Source organism: Muntiacus reevesi, chromosome 1, assembly GCF_963930625.1.
Source record: "Muntiacus reevesi chromosome 1, mMunRee1.1, whole genome shotgun sequence".
NCBI lineage: Eukaryota > Metazoa > Chordata > Mammalia > Artiodactyla > Cervidae > Muntiacus > Muntiacus reevesi.
Genome location: NC_089249.1, coordinates 244,890,927 through 244,904,813, shown reverse-complemented (window position 1 = coordinate 244,904,813; position 13,887 = coordinate 244,890,927). Strand labels below are relative to the sequence as shown.

Sequence of the window (13,887 nt, the reverse complement as noted above, 5' to 3'; positions counted from 1 at the left end):
CTATACTCTGCTTCAGGCTACAGTAATAGTTCAGAATAAACATGGCTAGACCAATAAATACATTCAGCTATTTAGAAATAAAACAAATGATACAAACCAAGTGAGCTAGGGTTAATGCTGCTGCGGCATGTTAGAATTTCCAGAACACTTAAAAGTAAACAGGAATTACATCACTGTTTACAACTGTAACCAGTTTATATAAATAGCAAGCATAAGCAAGTCCTCTCCCGGTTCATTACAGTTCCTAGAATTTATTGTAAATCTGAGTCATTTTGGATGATTCTGGCACAAAAATAATTTTACATTAGACATGTTAATTTTTGAGGTCTCAGATTTAAAATGATCTGCTTTCAAGGTTGTTTTCACTCAGCCATCCGTACAAGGTTTTAGTATTGGATTGCTAATGTTTGACACACTTTTGACAATTGTAACAACACTGTACTTTTAGCTTTGATATAACAATCAACATTTTTTCCTTGTAAAATCTGCCCAGAAAAGTGACTGTCTATTTGTATAAAATGATCCAGGAACGGCATTTCCTATTTAAATAAATATTTGGACTAATTATAAGTTAGGTATTACATCTTCTAGTTTTTCAAGAATTTGAACAGGTTAAGTGTTGAACAGTTTTACTGAAAAAAAAATTAGACAAGTGCATATATTTAAAAGAGCTGACGGAGATACAGTTAAAATCTCTTTTTCATTTACACTTTCAGCCTTTCTCCACAGAGGCAACTATTACCAACTTCTTTCTTATCCCTAAATAAATGTTCAATACACATGCAGGCTTTATGCAATATGTACACTCAAAGCATCCATACTCACATTTAAATTTTTCTTTTTTTACAAAAAGAAGGGGATATTTTCATTCTTTACTGTTCCCAATCTAACTTGATTTACTTAGGTAGCTCAGTGATAGTCCAATAAAAAACACAAAAATCTGTTTTTTAAGTTAGCTTAAAATTGTATGGTACATGATATTTAACTCAACCAATTTTGGGGGGTGAACATAGGTTGTTTCCACTAGTTTTCTGATACCAGTGCTTATTTAAACAAATAAATACTTAACTGGGTATTGCTATGCGCTGACAGTAGTCATTAAGCAGTAAAAGGCAGAATCCCTGCTGCTTGGTCCTTACATTTTAGTAGAAGAAATGACAGACAGACAAGCAAATATCGAGCTTGTCATACTTACTCTTGGGAGAAGTCCTATGAATAAAACGTAAAGCTAAAGCAGGGGACAAAGACTGGGGAAGTCCTTGTCTGTAGGACGGTCAGGGAAGCCTCTCTGTGGTAGAAATATTTGAGGGAAAAACATGAAAAAGCAAGAGAGTAAAGCATGAGGACATTTGGGAATGCACTCCAGTTGGAGGAAACAATACCAGCAGGTGTACAGGCCCCGAGGCAAGGGCTTACTTGGCATGTTTCAAGAACAGTGTGGATACATCAGGGCACACACAGGGGAGAGTGTCTGAAAGTAAGCTTGGAAGTGCAGACAGAAGGGCTGCACCTTGGGTCGTATATGCCACAGTAAAACCACAGGTATGACATTGACTGTGATAGTAACTATCAGAGAACCAGGGCATAAGAGTGATCACATTTTCTCTTTGGAACTCTTCTCATTCTCTAAGGAACATACTGCAGGGGACAAGAATGCCAGCAGAGAAACTGGGGGCTTGTGACTCCTGCAGTCACCCAAAGAGGGTGACAGTAGCTCAGATTTGGGTAGAGGCTGAGTGAGAATGTGACCAGTTGCTATATTTAGAAAGTAGAGCTAAGAGAATTTGCTGTTTCCCAAGACAGCGTGTGTAAGTAAAGGACAGGAGTCAAGGAGAATGCTAGGGTTCTGGCATGAGCAGCAGGGTGAATGATAGTGCCCTTTATCGGGATGGAGAACTTTGGGAGACCAGTGGCTTGTGGAGCAGGGGGCGAATGGAGTCAAAGGAGGGGGCGGGGAGATAGAGTTCTGTTTAGTCATGCTGGTTTTGAAATGCACAGAAAAATCCATGGGGGTGGAGTCACAAAGGCACTCAGAAATGAATCTGGAATTCAGGGGGAAGACAGGGCTCAGAAATGAAATGTGTAAGTTTTCTGCATATAAGTAAAGTCACAGAAATGGGTTATACAGATTTCACAGATGTCCCAACAGACCTCTCAGAGAAGACCTGAGACACTGAATTGCTAGGTTAAGGTAGGTTTGAGTGTGTGTGGGTGTTGTGTAGATATTATCATCAAAGACTTTCTCCAAAGTACAAAACACTTTATATTTAAATTCAAAATCCTTATCTCTGATGAAGTAGAAGATATTTCAGTATAATTATGAACATTCATTTTCACTGTCCTAGAGATTTAGATGTGTGAGGTGTCAGTTGAGGTCGTTTCAGACAGAAATATCTTTGTGAAACACACATACATATTTGTACTAGGCATTATCAGATACATTAGCTCATACATTCCTGACAACACTCTAGGGGATCAATCTTATTAAAACTATTTCATAAATTAAGATACTGAGGTCCTAAGGAATGATGGGATGTTCTCAAGGGCTCCTAACTAGTAAGTTGGTTGGGGTCTGGACTCAATTTCTGTGTTTCCTTCCATTGAAACATAGAATGAGGCAAAGGCTTAACTTTCGTTGAAAAGGGTGCAAGACATTTAGAATTACCATTTAGATATTTAGATATATTTAGTATGGGGTGTATTTAAAAAGGGCATATGCACTGCTACCACCTGACAAATTTGTGATTTCCTTCAGGTCCCCCCATGGCACTACTCGAGGCATTTAGGACACATTGATGAGCAAAGCCACAGATCCCTAATCTCAAGGCAATGGCAGGGGGCCATGATGGGAGAGAGAGCTAAACAACATGAAAACTATGTTTGAAACATATTTTCTAAGAGAATGGGGGCTACAAGTAAAAGATCGAAAAATGAAAAGACAGGAAAAGTTCATAGATAAGCAGTGCTGGGGGTGGAGAGCTGGGCAGGTTCAAATTTTAAAAGCCTGAGAAAGGCTGACCTCATGGAGAAAGCAGTATCTGAGCAAAGACTTGAAGGAACCTTGATAGTCAGAGAAGATCTGGCTCTGCATGCCACTCATATATCATTCTAAACATGCTCCTAGACACTGCATTGAGAACCAGGAAAGAACATGAACTGAACACCCTAAACAAGAAAAGTAATTTCAAATACTGACAGCAAATTTAATAGTGTCATTCTCACAGGCAAAGGGCACTGCATGCACCCATTGTGGCCTCCTCTATAACCTTTTCAGCTACTCTATGGTACATAAATCCAGTGCTTCTCAAATCCTTAAGGATGATTCTGATCAGAACCAGACGACGGCAACTGTAGCTGGGCCACTACAGAGCTTCTGTGACTTGGGGACCAAGCTGTGCAATAAATAATGAACATGACTCAGACATGTAAGATCAAAGACTGAGACACAGCGCTTGAAGGAAACAGACTACATAAAGTTCAAGTCACAGTTACAGGTGATAAAACTAGGTCCAGGGAAGTGAAGCGACTTCATCAAGGTCACAGAGTAAGTTAGTCAGAAGATGGCTGAATTGAAAACCATCATGTTTCCCACAAATTTCAGGCTTTAGTTTTTTCAACTGAAACATCTATTTGACATCACTTTCATCAACAAACATTCAACTGCCTTTTGAACAATACCCAAAAGCAAATAGCAACAAAACCAGGTTTCCTAACACAAAGAATACAAAGCTGATGATAAATACTTGCATGATGGTTACCATGTACTAGACTCTGTTCTAATGCTATACTGAACCTATTTCATTCTCATAGACATAAACTTACTATCCTGATTTTACAGTTAAGGGAACTGAGAAACAGAGAGTTTAAGCAACCTACTTGAAGTCATTCAGCTTGTTAAAGACAGCAAAAATCTGAACCCAGAGTGCCTGAGTGACAACTCTGTTCTAGTTCTTGTGTTAAATGCTTTCTGATATATGTGTCTACCTGGTCAGAAAAGTGTGATTACTAATTAAGAACATATTTTTGTTAACAGTTATAGCTAAAATTTCTTAACACAGATACTAATTTTAAGACAATTCTTCATAAACTTTTTGAGTGACTACTATATCTCAGCCAGGGCACATGTTACTCTAATTACAGGCATTTTTCACCCAGGTAATAAATTATCTTTGATATTTCTCTGAAACCCATATATTTTTACAGCATCATGAAAAACAGCTGCAACAAGTTAGGCACACCCTTCTATAGTGATTCAATAGTTCCAAAAAATAAGCATTGATCTCATAAGGTTATCCCTTGACAATTGTGTTTGGCAAGGATCTTGAGCTATTACCTGTGCTCTTATATACTTGCAATAAAATCTGTGGTCTGAAATGAAAAATCTCTTCATCTCATTTTTAGTCAAGAAATAATTTTTAAAGATTATTTCTTTAAAAAACAATCAAAGTGTCCAGAAAGAAGCAGGATAACAGTAACAGCTAAAAGTTATTACTCACTTTGCATGCCTTCACACATGTCTATATATACACATGCTCATATGTATATATGTCTACTGAGGTACAACTTACAACTAGTCAAACACACTGATACTCACTATGCAGCTCGAGTTTTTATAAATCTGTATAAAAAAAATTCACTCAAGACAGGGAATCCTTCCATCACCCTAGAAAGTTCCCTTATGTCCCTTCCGCATCAATCTTCACCCCCAGTGGCAGTGACTGTTCTAATTTCCATTACAATTGAAAATTTTAATCCTAAGTGCAATTCTATGAGGTGGTGATTCCAAAGAATGTCCAACTTTGAGAACCATGCTCTTGGCCACTATGCTGTTCCACTGTATTTCTTCCCAATGGACACTTAGCCCATCTCGATGGTGTCCTCTGAGAGAATAAAGGCATGATGTCTTAACTTCTCTTTCAAGTATCTAGAATATACTGTAGGCACCACCCTTGAAAGAACTGAAAAAAATGGTCAACTGAATGATTTTCTATATTCCGTGTTTCAGATGAGACACACTATTGAGAGCTTACTGATGTCAGAGAAGGCAGGCAGGATCAATTAATGAAGTGGACATGTGCCTTCTCAAAACAACAAACACTGCTCATTTTCCCAGCTGATGCACCATGAGAAATCAGGCCAGGGATGCCATTCTCCAGCTTCTTCTACATAATCTAGAGATCTAAATTTGTACATAATACCTCAGTACATGTAAGTGCTTTGTAACTAAGTGGATGTAAACAACAACAAAAAACACTTCATGAGTCAAAATGTGTCCAGAGGCCAGCCCTGGATTGCCAGTTTGGGACCTGGTATTTGCATTCTTGGCCTAAGAAACACCAGGATTAGCTTCACCAGTGACAAAAGGGAGACCACAAACCTCTGTAGGTCACAGCCAGCCTAGGAGGTAATGTTTGTCATCATGTGGTAAAAATTCTGCTGTCCAGACTCTGGTCTATTGCCAACACTTCTTCCCACTGAGGGAAGCAGATGACTTTGGTAAACATCATAAACAAACAGAAGAAAAAGAAAAAGAAAGAAAGAAACTGGCAATGGGAATAGGAAAGCAGTAAAAACACAGAAGGAAAGAGCTAGAAAGAGTATAGAACAGTAAAGAAGACAACAGGTAAGAAAAGGAAGCAAAGGACAAACCTCTAGGTTTGAAGCATATTCCTTCACTGACTATGCCGGCCCAGAACCACAATCCCAACTGGAGTTGGGACAACAGGGTAGTGGGAATGATGGAGTGGAGAAAAGAGCTCATTTTAATATTTATTTACTCTGAGCTTTATGAGACCAGTTTCAGTACTTAAACATTTTGACCGTGGGAAATAATGGCAGGGTTTCTAGGAATTCCAAAATATATTATTTGAGATTCAGAGAAATCAACAGAGAGTTCAGTGCTGTCAAGTCTGATCCTGGCAAGGCTCTATGGTCTGAACAAGAAGGGAATTTCTAATCCCCAGTGATATGGTTTTTATCAGGAAACTGCTTGCTGTAATAGGTGCCACTGCATTATTGGTTAAAAAGAAGAATAAAGCTACCACTTCCATATCCACCTACATACCCAGAGTTCCACTGAGACAACAACCAGCAAAGATTCTGAGCAAACCAATCTCACAGGATTTATACCCTTAGTGAACCGTGGTGACACGTCCCTCCCCCAGTCCTGCAGACTTGCTCAACAGGTCACAGCTTACATGGCTTCCTTTATAGAAGACAGTTCACACTTGACAAAAGGAATCTGAAACCATAAGAAAGATGATTACCTTTCTGTGTAGTAGCAAAGGTGAAAGAAAAAGGACAGTGGAATCTTCAGAGAAATTAAGGTAACAACTAAAAAATAACCTAGATCATTCAGCATAAAACTCCTCTGCTGATTGTCTCAGTGCTTCATTTTATCTTCTGATATGCCTATTTCCTTCTTTGCCAGTTTGCCTCATACGGAACTAATTTTAAATATATACAGCTAACATACTTAAGTCCTTACCATGTGCAAGGCACCAAGCTAAGGACGTTCTAAGAACAAGCTCACCACATACTATCAGGTAGATGCTACCATGTTCATTTTAAAGATGACATAATTGTGACTCATGGACAGGCTGTAACTTGCCCAAGGTCACACATCCAGGGTCACAGTCCAGGTTTGTGTACCTCAAAACCTAAGTTCACTTCACAGTGTAATCATTCTCTCTCTGCTACAAGATCATCCCCCCTCCCACTCTTCTTTCTTACTGTGCTGCTCCTTGCTTACAATAACCCTCCACTCCTTGGGTTCACAAGTGCATGATGGTGTCCTGTTCATACAGTATGCCCCTGTTAGATGACTGGAATTGAGGTTAGGAAATTGTATTTTTGTCAGGAGGAGGCTGCCTAGACTGTGTTCAGAGAAAGGGTAAAGAGAAGGGTGCAGGAAAAGACAAAGGAGAGAGAAAGATTTTAAGATGTTCATAAAGAAATAGAGTTTGAAAATGAAAAAACAAAACAAAACAATAGCATGTGAGAGAAAACACTTTACCAGCATCTGATCCCATTTTACAGTTGGAAAAACTGAGATTGAGCTCTTAGTAGAGTCAAGGCCTTTCCTGAGATTTGTGGCCCCCACTACTCTTATTCCTTCTCTTCACCTCAGTTCTGTACCAAGTCCTCCTACCACACTGTAATGCACCTTAGGAGTATAGCAATGGCCATAGGTTACAAAGTACAGAGATGTAAATGTGGCCCAACCCGAGGAGACGAGATGATAAACAATGCCCCAAGCTGCTTTGCAGTATAGTGAGGTTCTCCATCACTGAATGAACTGGTGTCACATCTGGCTGACATCTGTCAGCGGTACTATAAAAAGCACTTGTGTAGTAAATAATGATTTAGCCCCAACAGTGTAAAACAGACTCAGCTCTGAAGACCAATGTCTGGTTGGCTTCAAAAGAATAACTTGAGGAGTTTTTAAAAATAGAGGGATTCCTCAACTCTAATCTCAGAAATTTTGATTCAAGAGGTTTTGAAAGACCATGAAACCAGGTGATTTCTGAGGGCCCTCCTACTACTAAGATTCTATTATGTTACTTTCTCTGACATAGCTTCCAAAGTATCGCCTGTCATTACTAAGCCACACACGTAACAAGTAGTTGACACTAGACTCAGAGTCAAGGGACAAGAAGCATTGCCATTGTCTCTGAATACCCATGTTTTCCCAGCAGGTAACACATCTTTTCTAGTCTCAGTGTATACCTCTTTAAAATAGGAGCAAAAGACGGTTGGAAGAGTTCTAAAACTCTTGATCTGGACCTGTGGGGTCCTATTCCACACTCAGAGGGCCTCCACCCATCATAGTACTATAACTGCAAGGGACCAGTAGGCACATGACCCAGTTCTGGGTATATCCTGAGACATGAGGAAGTCTGTGTGGGAGGGCATCCCTTCCTGATTAAAGAGGCAAAGGTTCATGAGTTGTTTTCTTCTTCATGTTTCGCCATTTTTGTTCTGACTTGAACATGACACGTGGAGATGAAAAAATGATCAGAAGGAAGCTGTGATCTTTGGAGACACCGCTCAGCTGCCACAACAGTCCTGGACTACCCAGGTGTAATATACATCACATGCACAAAAAGTAAGGTCCTACATGTTCCAACTCTATGAGCAGGGTTTCTATGTGCAGCCAAATGGAGCCTTCACTGATATAGCACTAAAACTCTCTTCAAATGAAATTTCTTGCAAAACCCCAATATATGAAACAAATAAAAGTGGCTATACTGTTTAGAAAAATGGACTGGGTGTTTCCAGAGCCATTCCCTCCTAAATTCCTACAGAGTTTCCTCCATGGAACCAGAACTGGTCAAGATCATTACTTCTCAAGGTAGAGTCTCCAAGGCACAGGGATTCTCAGATTTTCTCCAGACTCAGAGAGTTGTCTGCCAAATCTGTTCTTGTGTTTTCCTTTCTCATTTCTTTGATGTGCTTATTTAATTTTTTTCAAATTTTATCCTAGGAAATACAGATCCAAATCATGACCAGTGGCTACTACGCGCAGTTTTGGTGTGTACAATTGTATTCAATGTACAGTCATTTGGCAACAAGTGATTTGATTCCAATTGTCATGACTAGAGAAAAAAATAGAGTGTGATATAACACAAAATGACATATTCCTTCAAGGTGCACATCAAAGGATATCTTGGCATGCAAATGAAGGTACATTTGAGGAGAAAAAAAGTCATGGAAGAAGCAAGTATGTATCCAGGATATAAGAGTATGAGTGTCTGGAATTAGAATAGTCTTATTAAATTCTAGTAAAGGATCCTCTAGGCTTCCCAGGTGACACCAGTGGAAAAGAATTTGCCTGCCAATGCAGAAGATATAAGAGATATGGGTTCGATCCCTGGGTCAGGAAGCTCCCCTGGAATAGGAAATGGCAATCCACTCCCATATTTTTGCCTGGAAAAGTCCATAGACAGAAAAGACTGGGAGGCTACACTCCATGGTGTTACAGAGAGTCTGACAAGACTCATGCTCACACTAAAACACCCTCTATATTAAGAAACAAATGTTGATAACCTGAATATTGTTAGATACTTTTCTCTGTATTTAATTTATATATTTATTTTAGTGTTATGGATGCTTAAAAATTATTAAAATAAAGAGGCAATATCTAAGTGTGTATTTTGGGATTTGTACATGTTTAAATAACAGTATAATTAAAACAGTGGGAGCATGGACTTTCTCCAGCCCTGTTAAAAGGGGTCTTTATATCACTGAAGCTCAGATTCTGGACTACAGGATGTTAAGCCTTAATCCTTTCCAGATGGTCAATTCCATAATTCCATGAACCTTCTCACCTTATGGAATATTAAATACTTTCACCAACAATGTGGTATATGCCCTTGGAGATGTTTTTAAAATAAAAAAGAGATAAAATTAAATTCATGAATTGCAGTAAAGCATATGTATCCTTCTATTAATATATTCCTTTTCAAAAGTTTGTCTTCAGGATGAAGCATCCATGGGCAAGCTCTGCCCACTGCCACCCCTCCCCCATCTCCACCTGGCCCCTTCACTCATCACTCCCAGCAGAAATATCTCTGGACGGAACAAATATGGGTTAAAAATAAGGCCTTAAGAGCCTGCTCCCTCCTCACTTAGGAAATCTGAACCCTTGAGCAATGCCATTCTTACAAAATGTGTTTTCTGATTACTTCTATAAGGTAGAGCATGGTGGACAGACCATGGGGTCTTCTATTGTGAACAGGGTAAAACAATTCTGCTCACCAAGGCCATGGTTTAGCCACACATTTCAAGTTGAACCAATCAGTGCCCACTGGGCTTTGCTATTCTAGCATGTATGTGTCATTCCTGCACATGGATCCCCTCCCACCCAGCTTGTGTTGTGGCTACTCTTCCCTCCCTGTAGTTTGTACCTCTGCCCTGGGTTTCTTCACCTCTACCCTCCTTCACCCCTCTTTCTTTTTTTTCAAATGTCAGGGGAGCTTGATTTCCACCTCTCATCTTCTAAAGGAGGGAAACTATAGAGTTTCTTCCAAGTTTCAGGCAATGTTGTGCACAGCCCTACAACGTGAAGTTGTTATTTCATGTCTGCTCAGCTCAACATGCACTAAATTTAGAGGAGCATGACATTAGAGCTACAGAGTCTCCTTTTTCACTGGCAGTGTGTTTGGCTGTGGTTCACATTGGTTCCCAATCTGTCTTGGCATCTTACTGACTCTATAGGCAACCCAAGTGTAGTCACAGTTTATCCTATCTTCTTTCCCCTTTTTGGAATAATTCCAAACTCTCTTCACTCCAACCCAAGCCAAGCCAACCCAAAGATGACGTTCATGAAAAAAATATTTGTGTGCCATTTCTCAGAATAAGAATTCCTGCTGCCAGTCATTCCCTAATTCCCTCCTCCAAGTGCAGACTGTAGAGAAAATAAAATTGCCGACTGAGAGGGCTGACTTACCACTGACTAAACACAATGCCTGCACACGTATCCTAGGTCTAAGGCAGACAGATATGAACAAGTCTAGGCTCGCACTCTTTACTCGCCCACTAATCTAACTCTTTACTATCAGATACTTGTTGAGATATTTTAAAATAAAAGTAAATACAAACCTCATTGAGGTCCACCCTAAGAGGTCTAGCTACTCTTCTGCTTTTCAAGAAGCAGCCACAAATCCATTCATTCATCTATTTCTCCAACCATACTCCTGGCCAAGCCCCTTTTGGAAAACACCATTGTTGTCACTGATGGCTCTGCCAGAAATCACAAAGCTCTAGTGAGATTTGGTCCAGCTCTTTCAGAACTGAACCACTTCCTTAAATGCATTTATATTATGTTTTGCATTTTCTAAATGCTAAATGTAGGATAAGGTATAGCTTTTGTGGAGGAGGAGTAAAAATCAGTTGTATTATAATTGATATGTATGAAAAAGAATTACCTAAAATTTGTTATTTTTAAAAGCACTCTCTTCAGTAAGGTGCAAAATAGAATAAATTAAATAAAATTCACACAGCTACATGTCTATCTTTTAACTGATTTTGAGTAAATTACTGCCTTCTGTGACTCTATAGTTGTCTATACTTCATAAAATATAGAAGTATTTTTTATTGGAGTATAACTGCTTCACAACATTGTTACAGAAGTATTTTCTGAGAGAACTGCCAGATATTTCTGCAACTCAGAAAAACTGAAAATTATTATAGAAACAGAATTATACATGTTGATCCAGCATATTTCTAGGCAAATATATCACTGAGCTCCTTAATGACAGTCGAAACCCCGCATGATAATAAAAGATGCCAGGATCTCATACGCACAGTTTCTGTTCCTACACCCTGAAAGCGTAATCCAAAATAGAAACTTCAAATCCCGATTCCCTCTAAAATGAAAGCCATTTTCTGCTATAAATGCCCCTCTCCAAACTCTCATGAAGCGAAGAACACAGACAGTTTCATCTAAAATTATCTTCCCTGTCAATGAACTGTCCTTTCTCGTAGAAAAGTTACAGAAGGTTGGAACAGGGTGACAACACAAGAGTTCACAGACTTTTCTTTTTCACAGTGGTGCTGCCAGTTCAATCCCAACTTTTCAAAGCGTCTCTGCCCTGCTGAAAACCACATTTTGGAGGGGCCTGGGGGAGAAGGAAAGATTACATCCCCACACCAGCCGTTTGAGTGATGAAGTTCTAAGTTGTTCCCACACATACACACCCCCCAGCAGCACCCACAAAAACTCGGAGTACTTCCAAACAAACAGCAGGTAGAAAGTGAAGAGAAAGCATGGAAACGCAAGGACGAACAGTCCCCTACCTCTCAGCCTCACAGCGCTGCTGCTGAATCCCGCAAGCCAGGCTGTGTGGAGCGGCTGGAAGGAGGCAGCCACTGGCCTGCCGAGGGTGAGCAGGCCCAGTCTGCGTTCAGAAGCTGCCCCAGTCAGATTTTCCAGCTGCAGAATTGCAGCCAAGTCCCTGCCCATGCCTGAAGAATTTCCTGAACAGCATTCCCGTTCTTTTTCTGACTGCTTTGAAACCGTACTCTGTACTTCAACACAGCTTTGTCAGGCCAACTCCCAGCTACTGGGCTGCCTCCAGCTCTCAATGGGAAACACATGTGTCCAGCACGGACGCGCTCCCCCGCCTGCCCCAGTGCCATGCGTCCGCTGGGCTCACGCACCCACGAAGGCAAGGGCTTCCAGAGCCAATGCTGGCTTCCCAGCCACTCTGCACACGGCCTCTGCTCTGGGGTGCTAGATGCTGGAGCTGTCTCCTCTTGCTGCCGCCCCGTGCCGGCCCTTTTCAACTTTCTCCTTCCTTTCACAGTCCCCAGCTGATGACCCATGTTAGCTCCCCCAACTCCCCAACTCTTGCCAGCCCTGATTAAAAGCCTATTACAACTGAGAGGTGGGAATTCTGATTTGATCTTCCTACCTGCCGTTGCCTCTATCTTTGCTCAACATTTCAATTGTTGGAGGGGGAACAATATTTTTAGCATTTTCAGACTGTTTCGGCACTTCTGAGCTGTTCCCTCATTCTGATGTGTGCATCTTTTACTGATGTCACTAAAAATAATGCAATTATTTTTCAGGCACTTTTGTGGCTCTCTGCTCTATAACGATGCTGGTCTGAAAATGTAATATTTTGCATGCTGGTGTAATGGGTGTTGTGTAATGCAGACTGTGTAATACTTTCTATAAGGAAGTAGAAAGAAGAAAAAAAATGTACCTTTTATCAGGATGTGTCCTAATTCTCTGCATCTGTGATTATTCTGGATGGCACCCCATCAATGTCTTATGTACATTCTCCTGGACCGTGTGGTCTACCTTTTCATAAAACACTAAAGGAAATTTCTAAAGATATGAAGAGGACACCCCTCTTCTCCCACACTGAAAACCCCTTATCTAAAAAGCCAAAGCTAAATTGTCGAAAGTAACATTGTAGAATAAGATGATTTAAAGAGAAAGCCTCGATTATTCTGAGCTTTTTTTTCTTTTCTTTCTTTTGGGTACTAATATTGTACTTCCAAAATCGTATCCCACTAGCAATTTATTTTGGAGAACTGGCTTGCCAGATTTTAAAAGTGCTGTGTGTTCTGAATAGATTTGGTGTGATCTGGGGTTTAGCATCAAACTGCAGTGGGTTCTTTCAGGAGGATTCGACTTATGCCTTGGGAAGCAGTGTCTTTGGAGGGTGGGGTGGGGAAGGAGCACGTATACCTCTAAGGTTAGGATGCAATTATAGAATCAGAGAACTTCAGAGAAGGAGGGTACCCCAGAGACGATCTGATACAAATTGTTTCAATCCTTCATTTTGCAAAGAAGATGGAGGTCCACATGATAAAATGACTTGTCCAGGGGTGCAAAAGACTCTTAATATTATAACTGAGGCCAAAAAGTAGGATTTGGGTGAATTTTCCATGTGTTTTCTCTATCCCAGCATCATTTGGGAAAGGCAGGATCATCTAACCTTCACAAGGGAAGGCTTATAATCTGATGGCCTGGATATAATCTTAGCTCTCCCTCTTAAACTCTATGAATCCTGATCAGTTTGCTTGACCTTTCTGGGCCTCAGTTTTCTCATCTGTAAAATTGGGAGACTCTACCTCACAGAATTATTAGAATTTGATGAAATAATTCATGCATACTGTCTATTAGAGTGCATGTAAATACATCTTGGTTTACTTTTCCATTTATTGAATTGAGCAAAAACCAGACTCTTTCTCTTACTGAAAAGCAATATTGTACTCTCACATTTAGTTTGAGTTCCTAGAATCAACTATCTGATTGGCTAATTGACTTTTCTGCCAACTACCCTTTACATAATAGGGGTCTACCACCTTAAGCATAGACAAGCGTCCTAATGCTGTATTGGAACATTAGCCAACCACATGACTACTCTTCAT

The 13,887-nt window shown here is 40.1% G+C and overlaps 1 protein-coding gene across 2 annotated transcripts in view; it reads right to left on the bottom strand.

Moving 5' to 3' along the window:
* The window catches only part of SGCD (sarcoglycan delta), a 433,183-nt gene extending 421,148 nt beyond the window's left edge, over window positions 1-12,035 (bottom strand). Inside the window, exons 1-2 of one of the 2 annotated variants that reach the window (XM_065918989.1) lie at window positions 11,800-12,035; window positions 6,198-6,241 (exon numbers count right to left, since the gene is read on the bottom strand). The gene's annotated coding sequence lies outside the window, so the exon portion shown is untranslated. The remainder of the gene's footprint in view (window positions 1-6,197; window positions 6,242-11,799) is intronic. The other variant, XM_065918988.1, reaches the window with a different exon arrangement.
* Window positions 12,036-13,887: the final 1,852 nt, after the last annotated feature.